The sequence below is a fragment of the Palaemon carinicauda genome, chromosome 35 (assembly GCF_036898095.1).
Source record: "Palaemon carinicauda isolate YSFRI2023 chromosome 35, ASM3689809v2, whole genome shotgun sequence".
Taxonomy (NCBI): Eukaryota; Metazoa; Arthropoda; class Malacostraca; order Decapoda; family Palaemonidae; genus Palaemon; species Palaemon carinicauda.
The window spans coordinates 72,111,810-72,128,893 of NC_090759.1; the positions used below are offsets into that span (position 1 = coordinate 72,111,810).

At 40.2% G+C, this 17,084-nt stretch overlaps 1 protein-coding gene and 1 long non-coding RNA gene across 3 annotated transcripts in view; both read left to right on the forward strand.

The window, feature by feature from the left end:
- Window positions 1-17,084, forward strand: part of LOC137627869 (adenylate cyclase type 2-like) — a 139,099-nt gene that overhangs the window by 9,573 nt on the left and 112,442 nt on the right. The window lies entirely within an intron of this gene.
- Window positions 8,780-10,152, forward strand: LOC137627871 (uncharacterized). Its single transcript, XR_011041233.1, has 3 exons — window positions 8,780-9,096; window positions 9,129-9,178; window positions 9,211-10,152. It is a non-coding gene; the product is annotated as an uncharacterized lncRNA (long non-coding RNA).

The window sequence follows — 17,084 nt, forward strand, 5'->3', positions numbered from 1 at the left end:
ACCAAATTATTGTGCAAGAAGATGAAAATTGCAGGATTGCATTATTTTGGAGTAAATGGAGAGCGTGGTATTGTAAACAATTACCACACACACACACACACACACACACACACACACATATATATATATATAATTATATATATATATATATATATATATATATATATGAGGCTCTTAGCGTCTATAAGTGTAGGAGATAATATATGTATGTATGTATATGTATATGTATATATATATATATATATATATATATATATATATACATATATGTGTGTATATATATATATATATATATATATATATATATATATATATATATATATATATATATATATATATATAATGGCAAAGACTACTATGTGATTAAACCAAATTAAACACAGATTATATTTCTATCTCAAATCGTACTGTTAAACCTACTAGAAAAGAATAGATTTGGCATAACACAGACCTCAGTTCATACTTGGAAAATAAGCTTCTTGGTCATAGACAATAAGAATAAAAAGGTTTTTAAAATTGGATACCAAAAGATATGGATTATCTTATCTATTTTTTTATTTGCTCCTCCTATATAGATATGCAATGCAACAAGATTACAGTTTCGTGAAATGTGAGAGCAAATTAATGGGAATGATTGATTATTTATATAGTTTATTTATTTCCTTATTTCCTTTCCTCACTGGGCTATTTTTCTCATGTTGGATCCTTAGGGAGTATAGCATCCTGCTTTTCCAACTGGAGTTTTAGTTTGGGTAGTAATAATAATAATAATAATAATAATAATACATACATACATACATACATACATATACCAAGGCAATTTCCCCCAATTTTGGGGGGTAGCCGACATCAACAAATGAAACAAAAACAAAAAAGGGGACCTCAACTCTCTACGTTCCTCCCAGCCTAACAAGGGACTCAACCGAGTTCAGCTGGTACTGCTAGGGTGCCACAGCCCATCCTCCCCCGTTATCCACCACTGATGAAGCTTCATAATGCTGAATCCCCTACTGCTGCTACCCTCCGCGGTCATCTAAGGCATCGCCATTCATTCCTATTTCTAGCACGCTCTCTTGCCTCTCTCACATCTATCCTCCTATCACCCAGAGCTTCCTTCACTCCATCCATCCACCCAAACCTTGGCCTTCCTCTTGTACTTCTCCCATCAACTCTTGCATTCATCACCTTCTTTAGCAGACAGCCATTTTCCATTCTCTCAACATGGCCAAACCACCTCAACACATTCATATCCACTCTAGCTGCTAACTCATTTCTTACACCCGTTCTCACCCTCACTACTTCGTTCCTAACCCTATCTACTAGAGATACACCAGCCATACTCCTTAGACAAATACTGTATGGGGATACCTTATCGTAGAAAAAGGGTTTGTGTATCACCATGATCAGTAAGGATGTACTAGTCAAGGCCCATCATATAGGTTGGTTTGCTGTGAGAGATCAGATAAAAGTGTCCCACTATCAATCCACACTGACCAGCGTGGTGATGAAATTTGTCCAAACCCCAGACATGTATTGAGACATGTCTGAGGCCTTTGTCCTGCAGTTGACAAAAAACGACTTAATTTTGTTGTTGTTGCGGTTGTAATGTAATAAAACTAGCTCTTATCTTATAAGATTAATTTCAGCCTAACAAAATAAATATGATTTCCCTCTGATTTTTTTCATTTCGTCAAAACTAACTAGATTTTGGAGGATACTGCTACATCGAACCATTGTTCTCTAGTCTTGAGAAGGGCCATAACCTCTTTACCATGGTCTTGCACTGTCTTAGGTTAGAGTTCTCTTGCTTGATGGTACACTCGGGCACACTATTCTATCTAATTTCTCTTCCTCTTGTTTTGTTAAAAGTTTGTATTGTTTATATAGGAAATATTTATTTCAATGTTGTTACTGTTCTTAAAACATTTTATTTTTTCCTTGTTTCCTTTCTTCACTGGGCTATTTTCTTTGTTGGAGCCCCTTGGCTTATAGCATCCTGCTTTACCAACTAGGGTTGTAGCTTAGCAAGTAATAATAATAATAATAATAATAATAATAATAATAATAATAATAATAATAATAATCCCATATTAAAAAGGAAAATGTGCATTTAACTTTTCCTTATGCAATATTTCCCCCCGCTGTGTCGAACAAAAACTAGAGATGAAAATTGCTACTGCAGGATATACATTATATATAACTCTTCTTATCGAAGGACATCTATGTTTAAATTAACGTCCATTCTATGTTTTTTATATTATTACCCAAAACATCATTTTTTTTCATTATTATTATTATTATTATTATTATTATTATTATCATTATTATTATTATTACTTGCTAAGCTACAAACCCTAGTTGGAAAAGCAGGATGCTATACGCCCAGGGGCTCCAACAGGGAAAATAGCCCAGTGAGGAAAAGAAACAAGGAAGAAGAAAATACCTCAAGAACAGTAACAACATTTAAAAATATTTCCTATATAAACTATAAAAACTTTAACAAAACAAGAGGATGAGAAATAAGATAGAATAGTATGCCTGAGTGTACCATCAGGCAAGAGAACTCGAACCCAAGGCATTGGAAGACCATGGCACAGAGGCTATGGCACTACCCAAGACTAGAGAACAGTGGTTTGATTTTGGAGTGTCTTTTTCCTAGTAGAGCTGCTTACCACAGCTAAAGAATCTCTTCTACCCTTACCAAGAGGAAAGTAACCACGGAACAATTACAGTGCTGTAGTTAACCCCTTGGGTGAAGAAATAATGAATCAAGAAAACTATTTTACCTGCATTTTCCATTAAATTAGGTTATTTGTTTATTGTTGACTGATTTGTCTGTGCTTATCTCATAAACCTACCTTACCAAATTTCTAGAGAAACAATTAGCGCAGGTTATAAAAGGAATAATTCAGTGGGGACGTTACTTTAATTTAGGTAGATAACTAGGCATAGAATTAAGAGTATATTATTAATTGATTATTATTAATAATTGCTAAGTTACAACCCTAGTTAGAAAATCAGGATGCTATAAGCCCAGGGGCTCCAACAGGGAAAATAGCCCAGTAAGGAAAGGAAACAAGGTAAAAACGAAATATTTTAGTAACAGAAACATTAAAATAAATATCTTCTATATAAACTATAACAAATGTAACAAAACATGAGGAATAGAAATGATATAGAATAGTGTGCCAGAGTGTACCCTCAAGCAAGAGAACTCTAACCCAAGACAGTGGAAGAGCATTGTACCCAGGTTTGCCAGTTTGGCTTTTTTCAGGCCAAAAAACCTCGAGTTGGTCTTTTTTTAAGTTGGTTCGCCTTTAGTAATATGAAAAAAAGGCGGGTTTTAAATACTATATATTTGGCCTTTTTCCACTAATGGGTTGGCCTTTTATAGCTTCTGTTGATTAGAAGTTGGTCTTTTCTCATTTAGAAAACCTGGCAACCCTGTTTGTATCCCACTTATGGAATATGACTCATAAATATAGGAAGGAAATGTTACATTATACCCTTTGTGCCCACTCATAACTCTTGTTTTCAACAAAAGAATGGTATGTAATAATATTAAGGATAGTTATGACAATGATAGTGAGCAAGGAAATGTATCATTTAAAATGTAAAACACGAAAAAGTAAACTACATAAATCAGACGAAAGAAACCTTACTGTCAACAAAGTAACACGATTTATATACAGTATATATATATATATATATATATATATATATATATATATATACATTTATATATATATATATATATATATATATATATATATATATATATATATATATATATATATATATATATATATATATACACACACACACACACACACATATATATATATATATATATATATATATATATATATATATATATATATATATATATATATATATATATATATATATATATATATATATATAACACACGAAGTGCATAAATTTAACACTTCCTTACCTTCGACATTAAAACCTAGCGCTCGAGATATTCGAATAACGTCAGCCAATCGTAAACAGACGCACTATGATGTTGTTTTGTCAGCCCCCCCTCCCCCCCCCCCCCCCCATCACCCCAATCACAGATGCTGTAATTGAATTGTAACTGAAAGCGATCGTTTTACGAACAAACACCGAAACGAGGAAAGCGGTCACTTCGCGGTCCAAGAAAAAGACATCCGAGCATCGATCTCCTCGAGTGTCAAGTGTGAGCGAAAGCTCATTAGCGAGAGAGAGAGAGAGAGAGAGAGAGAGAGAGAGAGAGAGAGAGAGAGAGAGAGAGAGAGAGAGAGAGAGAGAGAGAGAGAGAGAGAGCAAGCTTCTGGCCACGCTGGCAGGCAGTCAACTCGAGTCAAGTATGCCCTTCTTGCAGATTTGCTTGGCCCCTTCACTGACGTCAGGTGTTTTTTTTCATTTATTTGTTAGTTTGTTTGCGTATATTCTTTTGTAGGTTTTTATTTAATTATTATTATTATTATTATTATTATTATTATTATTATTATTATTCTTTGTCTGCATCCTTTCCCACTTTTATGTGGGGTCGATGTTTCTGACCAGCGTTCTCCATCTACCTCTGTCCAACACTTCATCACCGGTTATTATTATTGCTTACTTACTAAGCTACAGGCCTAGTTAGAAAAGCAGGATGTTATAAACCCAGGGGCCCCAGCAGGGAAAATAGCCCACTGGGGAAAGGAAACAAGGAAAAATAAAATATTCTAAGGATAGTAACAATATTGAAATAAATATTACCTAAAGAAACTATAAAAACTAACAAAACAAGAGGGAGAGAAAATAGATAAAATTATGTGCCCGAATGTAGGTCATGGAATTAGACTTTTGGAAACTTAATAATTTTGTTCAGACAGTCTGCTAATACCACTAATAATAATTATCATAATAATCATGATTATACACTTTACTGACGTAAGGTTTTCTTTATCCGTTAGTTTGTGCACTCTCGTTTTAGTTTTTATTTGATTGATATTGTTTTTTTTTTTAATTGCGTAGGTCGTAGAGTTGGTATTCTGGAACCTCACTATTTTTATTCACACAGTCTACTATTAATAATAAAAATAATTATATTCATTACCATAACAATTATGATGATATTGATAACGGTAATTATAACAGCAAAGTTAATCTTATGAAAAAATGCTAGAGATTATTAATTCTAAACAATATTTCTATGTAAATACTTCGTGGTGGAATGGCAAATGGTCGAATATAAATAATACATACATACATATACCAAGGCACTTCCCCCAATTTTGGGGGGTAGCCGACATCAACAAATGAAACAAAACAAAAAGGGGACCTCTACTCTCTACGTTCCTCCCAGCCTGACAAGGGACTCAACTCTCTAATGTTTTTATAATTACATGAAATAAACTACTATCAAACAGTACTAAGAATTAAAAATTATATTCTGTAATCACCAACTAAAGAACTGATCCTTTGAAATACCCTTCCTATTTTTTTTACTTCATCCACTTATTATAGAAAAATATTTATGGGGGAAGGGCAACAATAACATGTAGAGAATAACTTCACACGACAATTCCAGCCCGTCGGACTCTTGGTATCTTACCATTACCCCCACCTGGGAACCAAACCAAAATTCCAGGCTGCTGGATGAGAATAAGCAGTTCGAGCAGTTCACTCGAAACTACCACTACTTTTTGGCTTTACACCATTAGCTTCGGCTATCTAAATTTAACGTAGATTAAACCATTAAACTGTAAAGTAATAAAACTCACTTTTAATGGAATCCCTTTGTCATTAACGTAAAATACTCTTACCCTATTCACATTGCTGCTACTGTTTACAAACCTAAACCAGACACTTTCAAACAACATTCTGTTGTGGGCTGCCCAACGGCAAGAGCCCGTGTCTTACACAAGGTAAGGCAATCTACACACACACACACACACACACACACACACACACACACGAGGAAACAAACAAATTAGATACGAGATAGGGAATCTTAATGAACAGCAGAATGACCTTAATTTATAAATTAAATAAAATCTTTAACAATTTTCAATAACCAAATGACTTAAGCATAGCCTAAAGCCCTACACCATAAAAGGATGGTAGACGCAGAGGGGAAGATAAAACAGTTCATAATTACAAAACGATTTTCTTTTTGTCTTTTTTCCCCATGAAATTGGATAAATTGAACTGATGCTGCAACCATGCCCGTAAAATTGGAAAATTGGATTTTGTGATCACAGCTCCAATGGAAGCCAACTGCTATTTGCTTCCGAACCTGATTTCAAACTTTTTTTCTACGATAAAATTTCCACTGATTTTTATTTTTGAAGTTTATGAATCAAAGAGAGACGTGTCACAGAGGTCAGGCCAGTCGTGAACTGACTTTTCACAGATAATCAAGGCATATTTTGGATGATATCTGTCAGTTTAATGGCTCATTTGCATTCTGTTTGTATTACGCATGTCTAGGGTTTGAACTTTTAAGGTAATTATTATTATTATTATTGTTATTATTATTATCATTATTAATTGCTAAGCTACAGCCCTAGTTGGAAAAGCGGAATGCTGTAAGCCCAGGGGCCCCAACAGGGAAAATAGCCCAGTGAGGAAAGGAAACAAGGAAAAATAAAATATTTTAAGGACAGTAATAACATTAAAATCAATATTTCCTGTTTTAAACTATAAAAACTTTAACAAAACAAGAGGAAGAGAAATTAGATAGATTAGTGTGCCCGAGTGTACCCTCAAGCAAGATACTCTAACTCAAGAGACAGTGGAAGACCATGGTACAGAGGCTATGGCACTACCCTAGACTAGAGAACAATGGTTTGATTTTGGAGTGTCCTCCTAGAAGAGCTGCTTACCATAGCTAAAGAGTCTCTTCTACCCTTACCAAAAGGACTGAACAATTACAGTGCAGTAGTTAACCCCTTGGGTGAAGAAGAATTGTTTGGTAATCTCAGTGTTGTCAGGTGTATGAGGACAGAGGGGAATCTGTAAAGAATAGGCCAGACTATTCGGTGTATGTGTAGGCAAAGGGAAAATGAACCGTAACCAGAAAAAGGGATCCAATGTAGTACTGTCTGGCCAGTCAAAGGACCCCATAACTCTCTAGCGGTAGTATCTCAACGGGTGACTGGTAATATAGATTTTGGATGACATCCGTCTGTTTAACGGCTCATTTTTTATCCTGTTTGTATTACGCATGACTCCACAATGCCATGCACTGGGACCGGGGAGGCTGTTCAGCAAAGCCATAAAAAATAAAGTGCATAAACATAACACTTACCTTCGACATTAAAACCTAGTGCTCGAGATATCCAATTTTACAGTTGTGGTGGCCTATTGGACACGTCCTTGGTTGGCATTCTGCTGACTTGGGTTCAAGACCCACTAAAGCTCAATAGTTTCATGTAGTGTCTGTAACCTCACCATCCTTGTGAGTTAAGGAGGGGGGGGGGAAGCATATAGGTTTACCTGTTGAATCATTAGGAGCCATTGCCTGGCCCTTACTGGTCCCAGCTTGGGTGGAGATTGGGCTTGAATGCTGATCATGTGTATACATGGTCGGTCTCTAGGGCATTGTCACAGTCCCTTGCCCCCTGCCATTCTGAACAACCTTTAAATAAGACTCCCTTCCTTTTAGGGTCTCCAATTCATATGTTTGGAGTGGCAACCCATTCCTCTTATAAATTTCCAATTGAATTAGATTTATAAGTTTGCCCTATATAGGCCTGCGATGGTGCCTGGGTAGCCATGTGCAACTCCGGGGGGGGGGGGGGGGGGGGGGGTTGAAATGTTATACACCATAAGTTAGAAAGGGCGGGGCAGCAAGATTGGAGAAAAGAAATGGGAAGATGTAAGGTAAATTTAAGGCTAAACCGGTGCAACAAGATGGTTTAGAGTTGCTGCAAAGCCCCTCAAATAAAGGCTTGTGTACCCTCCTACTGTGTGCCATAACACCTTACCCTTCCTCAGCCGAGGTCATTGTTTTCTTGTGTTTAGTATTCATTTGTTTCCCCTAATCGATTAGCCATAAAATTGTCCCCCTGCCATATAGATTCTCCCACCATTCAATGCAAAACAGTCCATTTATTTTAACTTATACCCCCCTCTCGAATCCAGGTTTGAGAAAAATGCTGGCTCAGTTGTCCTTTAAATTAATACAAATTCAACTTGCATCGTCAATTATTTTAAGTTAATTAGAACTGTTTGTCATTCATCTGAGTAACCTAATAGCTTTTCTCTAGATAAAGTTTTAGGATAGGCCTAATACCAAACGTAAGACTCGGTAGCATCAGCAGTTTGACTTGTACAGCCGCACTAACATTAATTTAAGTCAGATATACCAGAAGGAAATTGTTCTCACTTTTCCTCCTTAAATACAATAGCCTTTCCTGGTTTTATTTGTACTGAAAGTGAAACACCCAAACCAACCATATAAAGTAGACTTGGAGAGGGCCTACATTTTATGAACAAGGATTTAGCCGTTCATACATTCCTCCCAATAATTATAGCATGATGTTTGCTAGCCTTATCACAAAATTGTTAAGAAGAGCAAGTAAAGGATATTTCCAATCCAAAAATTTAATGAAAATATCCTGCTAAAAGCTGTAACTTTTTAAATAATGAAATTAAGCCCAATCAATTTACAAAGTGGAATTCAAACCAATTTTTAACATAATAAGATAAAGTTATATCGCTGTCAGAGAATACTGCGGGGTCCTTGGACAGAAGCTGTAAATCAACTAAGCTTTATAAACACTATCATACAGTACTGTATACTGGTTAGAATAAATATGCCTTACAAAACAATACCAGATTTATTTCTAAAAATACAAAAAAATAACAATTTTATAAAGCCATCTAATATTTAATTATGATGCCAAAGCATCAATACTTTCATAAAATATCTTGAAATACCACTGGTAACAGCATATGAATTACAAGACTCTACATACATTAACCATAAGTATATCACAGTTTCAAGTCATCAACATATACTGTATTGAAAATTGAGCAGTCAGACTGTTCATGTAATCGGGGTTAAAAACCAAGTAAGTTGATTTAAGCAATCCCTATGAAACAATTGAAATTTAGGTTAAACTCCCTATGAAACAATTGAAATTTAGGTTAAACTTTACAATGGTTAAGCAATCCCTATGAAACAATTGAAATTTAGGTTAAACTCCCTATGAAACAATTGAAATTTAGGTTAAACTTTACAATGGTTTTCCAATTTGGATCATAAATCTAAATTGTGTAAGGTTTTAGGCACTTTCGCGTTAAATTAATTACTCGATTCAAGACAGATACTTCCCAATTTCTTCAATTTGGGGGAGCACTCATAAGAAAATACTGAAATACTGTATTATAATACTGTTCCTGACTTTTATCATTTTTTATTACAGGAAGCTCCAACTAAATCTTTTTTCCATATATAAAATCTGAGGGTGATAAATCTTATATACTATATTCCATTTTACATAAATTTACAATTTACAGTAGATACTTAAAACTATGGAAACTAATAAACATTCAAAAGAAAATTATTAAACCACTTTTTGACTGTTACCATCAGATTTCAAGTCCTTACCAATGTTATGGTGGAGTGAAAATAAAAGGTATTTGAAAACATCCATTAGCTTCACATAATGCCATAAATCCGAGACCTTGCATGATAAAGAGTTTGAGATGCTACATCAAACAGCTCTGAGTCTTCAAGCAGAAATTATTTCAGAAATATCTGTGAGCAATTGAAGTGGCAAAGTGGTAGTACAAATGTTTACAGTTGATACAGTAACCCTTTATTATTAACTAACAAGTTAATAAAAGGGCCCATTTATTTTTACATAGCTTATTACAGCATTAAAGTATATCCTAGCTGTTTAACACAGGTATCAAAATTTCACTACTGTGAACAGTACAGTATCAGAACACATGTACAAAAAGTCACAAACTAGTACAAAAGGTACATAAATGTGGGAGCAGCTATTGAGTCAGTGGTCATATTACTGTATTGTACCTGTACTTAACATAATTATGTGCGCTTCAGCGTACAGGATTGTATGCAATACATCATCTTAAGTATGGTAAACATGGAAATAGGAGCAGCTAAAGATAGCAAGTTTGAAAATAAGGTTACAGAAGAGCTTCTTGAGTAGGCAATATAATAATGAACAAAAACCTAACTTTCTAAGCAACAGGATGAAGAGCTGTTTAAAGGCAATTATTAAAAGAAAAACCTGATAAATCATCTCAGTTAAACTGGATACTATCCACTGAATACATTTTCTGATGGCTATAAAACTATAATTGTAACTAAAAAGAATAAAAGTCAACCACCACAAAATGAAAATTTTTTTTTATAACTTTGCATAGATCTACATTAGTAACTTGTTCCAAGACTTTTTAATTTATAGACGGTTCATTAAAGATTCTACAAAGGCATATGTTATTCAGATAAAAATGTATCATTCTGAATTGAATAAAGGGATTTTGACGAAGGAAAAATGTTATTTTCATTAGTAAAATAAATTTTTGAATATACTTACCCGATAATCATGTAGCTGTCAACTCCGTTGCCCGACAGAATTCTACGGGAGGGATACGCCAGCTATCACTATACTAGAAGGGGGTGTACTCACCAGCGCCACCTGTGGCCAGGTACTGCAGTACTTCTTGTTGACACCACCTCAATTTTTCCTCGGTCCACTGGTTCTCTATGGGGAGGAAGGGTGGGTCAATTAAATCATGATTATCGGGTAAGTATATTCAAAAATTTATTTTACTAATGAAAATAACATTTTTCAATATTAAACTTACCCGATAATCATGTAGCTGATTCACACCCAGGGGGGTGGGTGAAAACCAGTGTACATGACTAAAGGATAGCTAAGTATCCCGTATTTCATATAATCAGTTATTTCAGAATAACAATGAAATAATAAGTACCTGGTAAGGAAGTCGACTTGAACCGTTACTCTGCCTTTAATAAGTTCGTCTTCCTTACTGAGTGCAGCGTTCCTCTTAGGAGGCTGAATCAACTCTAAGGTGCTAAAGTATACAGGGCTGCAACCCATACTAAAGGACCTCTACACAACCTCTAACCCAGGCGCTTCTCAAGAATGAATTGACCACCCGCCAAATCAAAAAAGGATGCGGAAGGCTTCTTAGCCTACCGTAACAACCCAAAAAACAACAATAAAAGCATTCAAGAGAAAGGTTAAAAAAGGTTATGGGATTAAGGGAATGTAGTGGCTGAGCCCTCACCTACTACTGCACTCGCTGCTACGAATGGTCCCAGGGTGTAGCAGTTCTCGTAAAGAGACTGGACATCTTTAAGATAAAATGATGCAAACACTGACTTGCTCCTCCAATAAGTTGCATCCATAATGCTCTGCAGAGAACGGTTCTTATTAAAGGCCATCGAAGTGGCTACGGCTCTCACTTCGTGGGTCCTTACCTTCAGCAAAGCAAGGTCTTCATCCTTCATGTGAGAATGGGCTTCTCTAATCAGAAGCCTTATATAATACGAAACTCCGTTTTTGGACATGGGCATCGAAGGTTTCTTGATTGCACACCATAAGGCTTCTGACTGTCCTCGTATAGGTTTTGACCTATTAAGATAATATTTCAGAGCTCTGACAGGGCAAAGAACTCTTTCTAGCTCGTTACCCACCATGTTGGAAAGGCTAGGAATTTCAAACGATCTAGGCCAAGGACGTGAAGGAAGTTCATTCTTAGCTAAAAATCCGAGCTGTAAAGAACATGTTGCAGATTCGGATGTGAACCCAATGTTCTTGCTGAAGGCATGAACCTCACTGACTCTTTTAGCTGTTGCAAGGCAGACGAGGAAAAGAGTCTTGAGGGTAAGGTCCTTGAAGGAAGCTGACTGGAGAGGTTCGAACCTAGGAGACATAAGGAACCTTAAGACTACGTCTAGATTCCAGCCTGGAGTGGGTAAACGACGTTCTTTAGAAGTCTCGAAAGACTTAAGGATGTCTTGAAGGTTCTTTGTTGGAAGAAAGGTCCAAACCTCTGTGGCGGAGAACTGAAGCCAACATACTTCTGTACCCTTTAATCGTAGGAGCCGAAAGGGATCTCTCATTCCTTAGATGTAATAGGAAGTCAGCTATTTGGGTTACAGAGGTATTGGTAGAGGAAACTGCTTTGGCTCTACACCAGCTTCGGAAGACTTCCCACTTGGATTGGTAGACTCTACGAGTGGATACCCTCCTTGCTCTGGCAATCGCACTGGCTGCCTCCTTCGAAAAGCCTCTAGCTCTAGCGAATCTTTCGACAGTCTGAAGGCAGTCAGACGAAGAGCGTGGAGGTTTGGGTGCACCTTGTCTACGTGAGGTTGACGTAGAAGGTCCACTCTTAGAGGGAGAGTCCTGGGGACGTCGACCAGCCATTGTAGTACCTCTGTGAACCATTCTCTTGCAGGCCAAAGGGGAGCAACCAGCGTCAGCCGTGTCCCTTCGTGCGAGACGAACTTCTGAATGACTCTGTTGATGATCTTGAACGGTGGGAATGCGTAAAGGTCGAGATGGGACCAATTCAGCAGAAAAGCATCCACATGAACTGCTGCTGGGTCTGGAACTGGGGAACAGTACAAAGGAAGCCTCTTGGTCATGGAGGTGGCAAACAGATCTATCGTAGGCTGACCCCACAAGGTCCAAAGTCTGTTGCACACGCTCTTGTGAAGGGTCCATTCCGTGGGGATGACTTGATCTTTTCTGCTTAGGCGATCTGCTGAGACGTTCATGTTGCCCTGAATGAACCTCGTTACTAGAGTGAGGTTTAGACTTCTTGACCAAATGAGGAGGTCCCTTGCTATCTCGTACAGGTTCCTCGAATGGGTCCCTCCCTGCTTGGAGATGTAAGCCAAGGCTGTGGTGTTGTCGGAGTTCACCTCCACCACCTTGCCTAGCAGGAGGGACTTGAAGTTCATTAGGGCCATATGAACTGCCAGTAGCTCCTTGCAGTTGATGTGGAGCGTTTCCTGTTCCCTGTTCCACGTTCCCGAGCATTCCTGTCCGTTCAAGGTCGCGCCCCAGCCCGAGTCTGATGCATCCGAGAAGAGATGAAGATTGGGGGACTGAATCGCTAACGATAGGCCCTCCTTGAGAAGGAGGTTGGTCTTCCACCACAAGAGAGTGGTCTTCATCTCTTTGGTGACAGGGATAGAGACTGCTTCGAGCGTCAAATCCTTGTCCCAATGAGCTGCTAGATGGAATTGGAGAGGGCGGAGGTGGAGTCTCCCTAACTCGACGAACAGGGCTAACGATGACAGGGTCCCTGTGAGACTCATCCACTGTCTCACCGAGCAACTGTTCCTCTTCAGCATGCTCAGGATGCAATCTAGGGCTTGGCTTATCCTTGGGGCCGATGGAAAAGCCCGAAAATCCTGACTCCGAATCTCCATTCCCAGGTAAACTATGGATTGGGAGGGAATGAGCTGGGACTTTTCTAAGTTGACTAACAGACCCAGTTCCTTGATCAAGTCCAAAGTCCAGTTGAGACTCTCCAGACAGCGACGACTCGTGGAGGCTCTCAACAGCCAGTCGTCTAAATAAAGGGAGGCTCTGATGTCCGATAAGTGGAGGAATTTTGCAATATTCCTCATCAGATGCGTAAACACCATAGGAGCTGTGCTTAGGCCAAAACACAGGGCTTGGAATTGGTACACAACCTTTCCAAAAACGAATCTCAGGAAAGGTTGGGAGTCTGGATGAATAGGAACGTGAAAGTAAGCGTCTTTCAGATCCAACGAGACCATCCAGTCCTCCTGCCTGACCGCTGCTAGGACCGACTTCGTCGTCTCCATAGTGAACGTCTGCTTGGTGACAAAAGCATTGAGCGCGCTGACGTCCAGCACCGGTCTCCAACCTCCTGTCTTCTTGGCCACCAGAAAGAGACGGTTGTAGAAGCCCGGGGATTGATGGTCCCGGACTATAACCACTGCCTTCTTCTGTAACAGGAGCGACACCTCCTGGTGTAACGCTAGCCTCTTGTCCTTTTCCTTGTAGTTGGGAGAGAGGTTGATGGGAGAAGTGGTAAGAGGGGGTTTGCGGCAGAATGGTATCCTGTAACCCTCCCTGAGCCACCTGACAGACTGGGCGTCTGCACCTCTTCTTTCCCAAGCTTGCCAGAAGGTCTTGAGTCTGGCTCCTACTGCTGTCTGGAGAGGAGGAGAGTCAGTGTTTGCCTTTTGAAGTCTTGGGACCTTTCCTAGACCTGCTCCTGGAAGAGTCTGGACGGGAGCTTCCTCGGCTGGGGGCTCTGCCACGAAAGGGCGGAATAAACCTTGTAGCAAGAGTATCAGCCACTGGGGTGCGGTAAGTCCTGGGAACTGAGGGAGCAACCTTAGCCTTACGAGCTGAAGAGGCCACAAGATCATGAGTGTCCTTCTGAATCATGGCCGCAGACAAATCCTTGATAAGCTCTTCGGGGAACAAGAACTTAGAAAGCGGAGCAAAAAGGAGTTGAGACCTTTGACAAGGTGTGATGCTGGAAGAAAGAAAGGTGCAAAGTTGCTCCCTTTTCTTAAGAACTCCTGAAACAAACATTGATGCAAGCTCGCCAGACCCATCCCGAATTGCTTTATCCATGCAGGACATTAAAAGCATGGCTGAGTCCTTGTCCGCAGGGGAGGTCTTCTTGCTCAAGGCCCCCAGGCACCAGTCTAGAAAATTGAAAATCTCAAAGGCACGAAATACACCCTTTAAGAAGTGGTCTAAATCGGAAAAGGTCCAGCAAACCTTAGAGCGCCTCATTGCTGATCTACGAGGAGAGTCGACCAAACTTGAGAAGTCAGCCTGGGCAGAGGCAGGGACTCCCAAGCCTGGTTCCTCTCCTGTGGCATACCAAACGCCCGCCTTAGAAGTGAGCTTAGTAGGTGGGAACATAAAGGAAGTCTTCCCTAGTTGCTGTTTGGACTGCAACCACTCCCCTAATATTCTTAAAGCTCTCTTAGAGGACCTAGCAAAGACGAGCTTAGTATAAGTTGACTTAACAGGTTGCATGCCCAGCGAAAACTCAGATGGAGGAGAGCGGGGGGTAGCAGAAACAAAATGGTCCGGGTATACCTCTCTGAAAAGAGCCAGGACCTTACGAAAGTCAATGGGTAGAGGAGAAGACTTGGGTTCTTCCACGTCTGATGAGGGATCCAGGTGCGCAGCTTCCTCCTCAGAAACCTCATCACCAGAGTGTGGCGAAGTGAGAGGTAATGTAACAGCGGTATGCTGAACAGCAGAATCTGAACAAGCGGGTGCATAAACACTTGTGGTTTCATCCTCAAGTCTCTGTTGCTGAGTTAAAACCTGAGGTTCAGGCTGCAAAGACTGGTCAAGAAGAGTAGAGGAAGGTAGGCGCATAGGTTGAGGTGGCTGACTCCTAGCATGAGTTTCTTGTCTCAAGAGTTGCGCTTGCTGTAAGGGTTGCGGATGCGCAGTAGCAGGTTCCTGAGGAACGAGTTGAGGTTCCTGAGGTGTGAGCTGCAAGAGTTGAGGAAGCGGCTGCGCAGAACGCAGTTCCTGTCTCGCGAGTTGAGGTTCCTGAGGTGCTAGCCTTAGGAGTTGAGGCTCTCGCCTTGAGGAGGGTTGAGGTCGCTGCAGCGAGTGCTGAGGTGGCCGCCTCAAGGATGGAAGAGGTTGTCGTACCTCAAGAGGTTGTTGCCTCGCTGGTTTAACCGCAAGAGGAAGCGGAGGAAGTAAGGCATAAGACTCCTGCTCCCATTGCTGAGGTTGCCTTAAGGAAGGCGGAGGTTGCTGCACACCGCTGGTAACTGGCAACTCAGAACGCGGTAAGGTAGCCTGAGGAACCTCAACTTCGTACGCCTGGCAGACTGGACTGCGGTGAGGCGGAGCGCTCGCAGGAGGAGGTGTAACCTTCTCAGCCTGAAACTCACGCATTAAGCCCGCAAGCTGTGACTGCATGGACTGCAGCAAAGTCATCTTGGGGTCAACAGACGCTAAGGTCTGCTGAGGCAAAGCCTTAACAGAAGATGAGGTCTGTTGCGGCATCACCTTACCCCTCTTAGGAGGTGTGCAGTCACCTGATGACTGCGGAGAGTCAGAGCTAATCCAATGACTGCAACCAGGTTGTAGAACTCTTGAGGTCTGGACTTTGCGTTTGAGAGGTCTTGAGACCTGAGTCCAGCGTTTTCTCCCCGACATTTCTTCTGCAGAGGAGTAAAAGACGGGCTCAATCGTCTGCGGGTGGGAGTGACGGTCCCTGTAAGACACGCCCGCAACCACCGAGGATACTTCTGTGCGCCGATCAAGGCCTGCCGAACCCTTTTGCCCTTCGACATTGCTTCTCCCCTGGGCTTGGGAGCTTGCAAGAGGTCCCGGACTGGGAGGACGACTGGCACGCACAGAAGTACCCTCACGCACAACACTGACACTGACACTAGCACTCGGCACCGCACTGACACTAGCACTTGGCACAGCACTGGCACTATCACCTCCCACTGCACTTTTGACCTTAAGTTCTTTGACGTCTGCCAAAAGAGACTTATGGTCACTAACCACCGATTCCACTTTGTCACCTAAAGCCTGAATGGCACGCAAAACAACTGACATATCAGGCTGAGCACAAATAGTAGGTTCGGGGGTAGCCACTACAGGGGGAGGAAAAGGTTGAGGATCATGAGGTGAGGAAAAAAGCGAAGAGCGAGAAGAACTCCTCCTAACTCTCTCTCTCTCTAACTTGGTTGAATATTTAAGGAATCGAACAAATTCAAGTTCCGAAAGTCCGGCGCATTCCTCACATCGATCTTCCAACTGACAGGGTCTTTCCCTACAGTCAGAACAAGCGGTGTGAGGATCAACCGAGGCCTTCGGAATACGCCTATTACAAGACCTACATCGTCTATGGGGAGGGGCTTGTGAAAGGTCAGACATCTTGAATCAAAGAGCAAGTCAAGGGGGATTCCAAATCAAGCAAAAGATCGTTAACCATTAATCAAAACCAAATAAAAGCTATCTAAGCTAATTAGAAAAGTTTCCAGTATAGCGAAAGCTGAAATCTTAGAGAAATACTTCACCAAAAACCGTGAACAATACTCCAAAATCATAAGC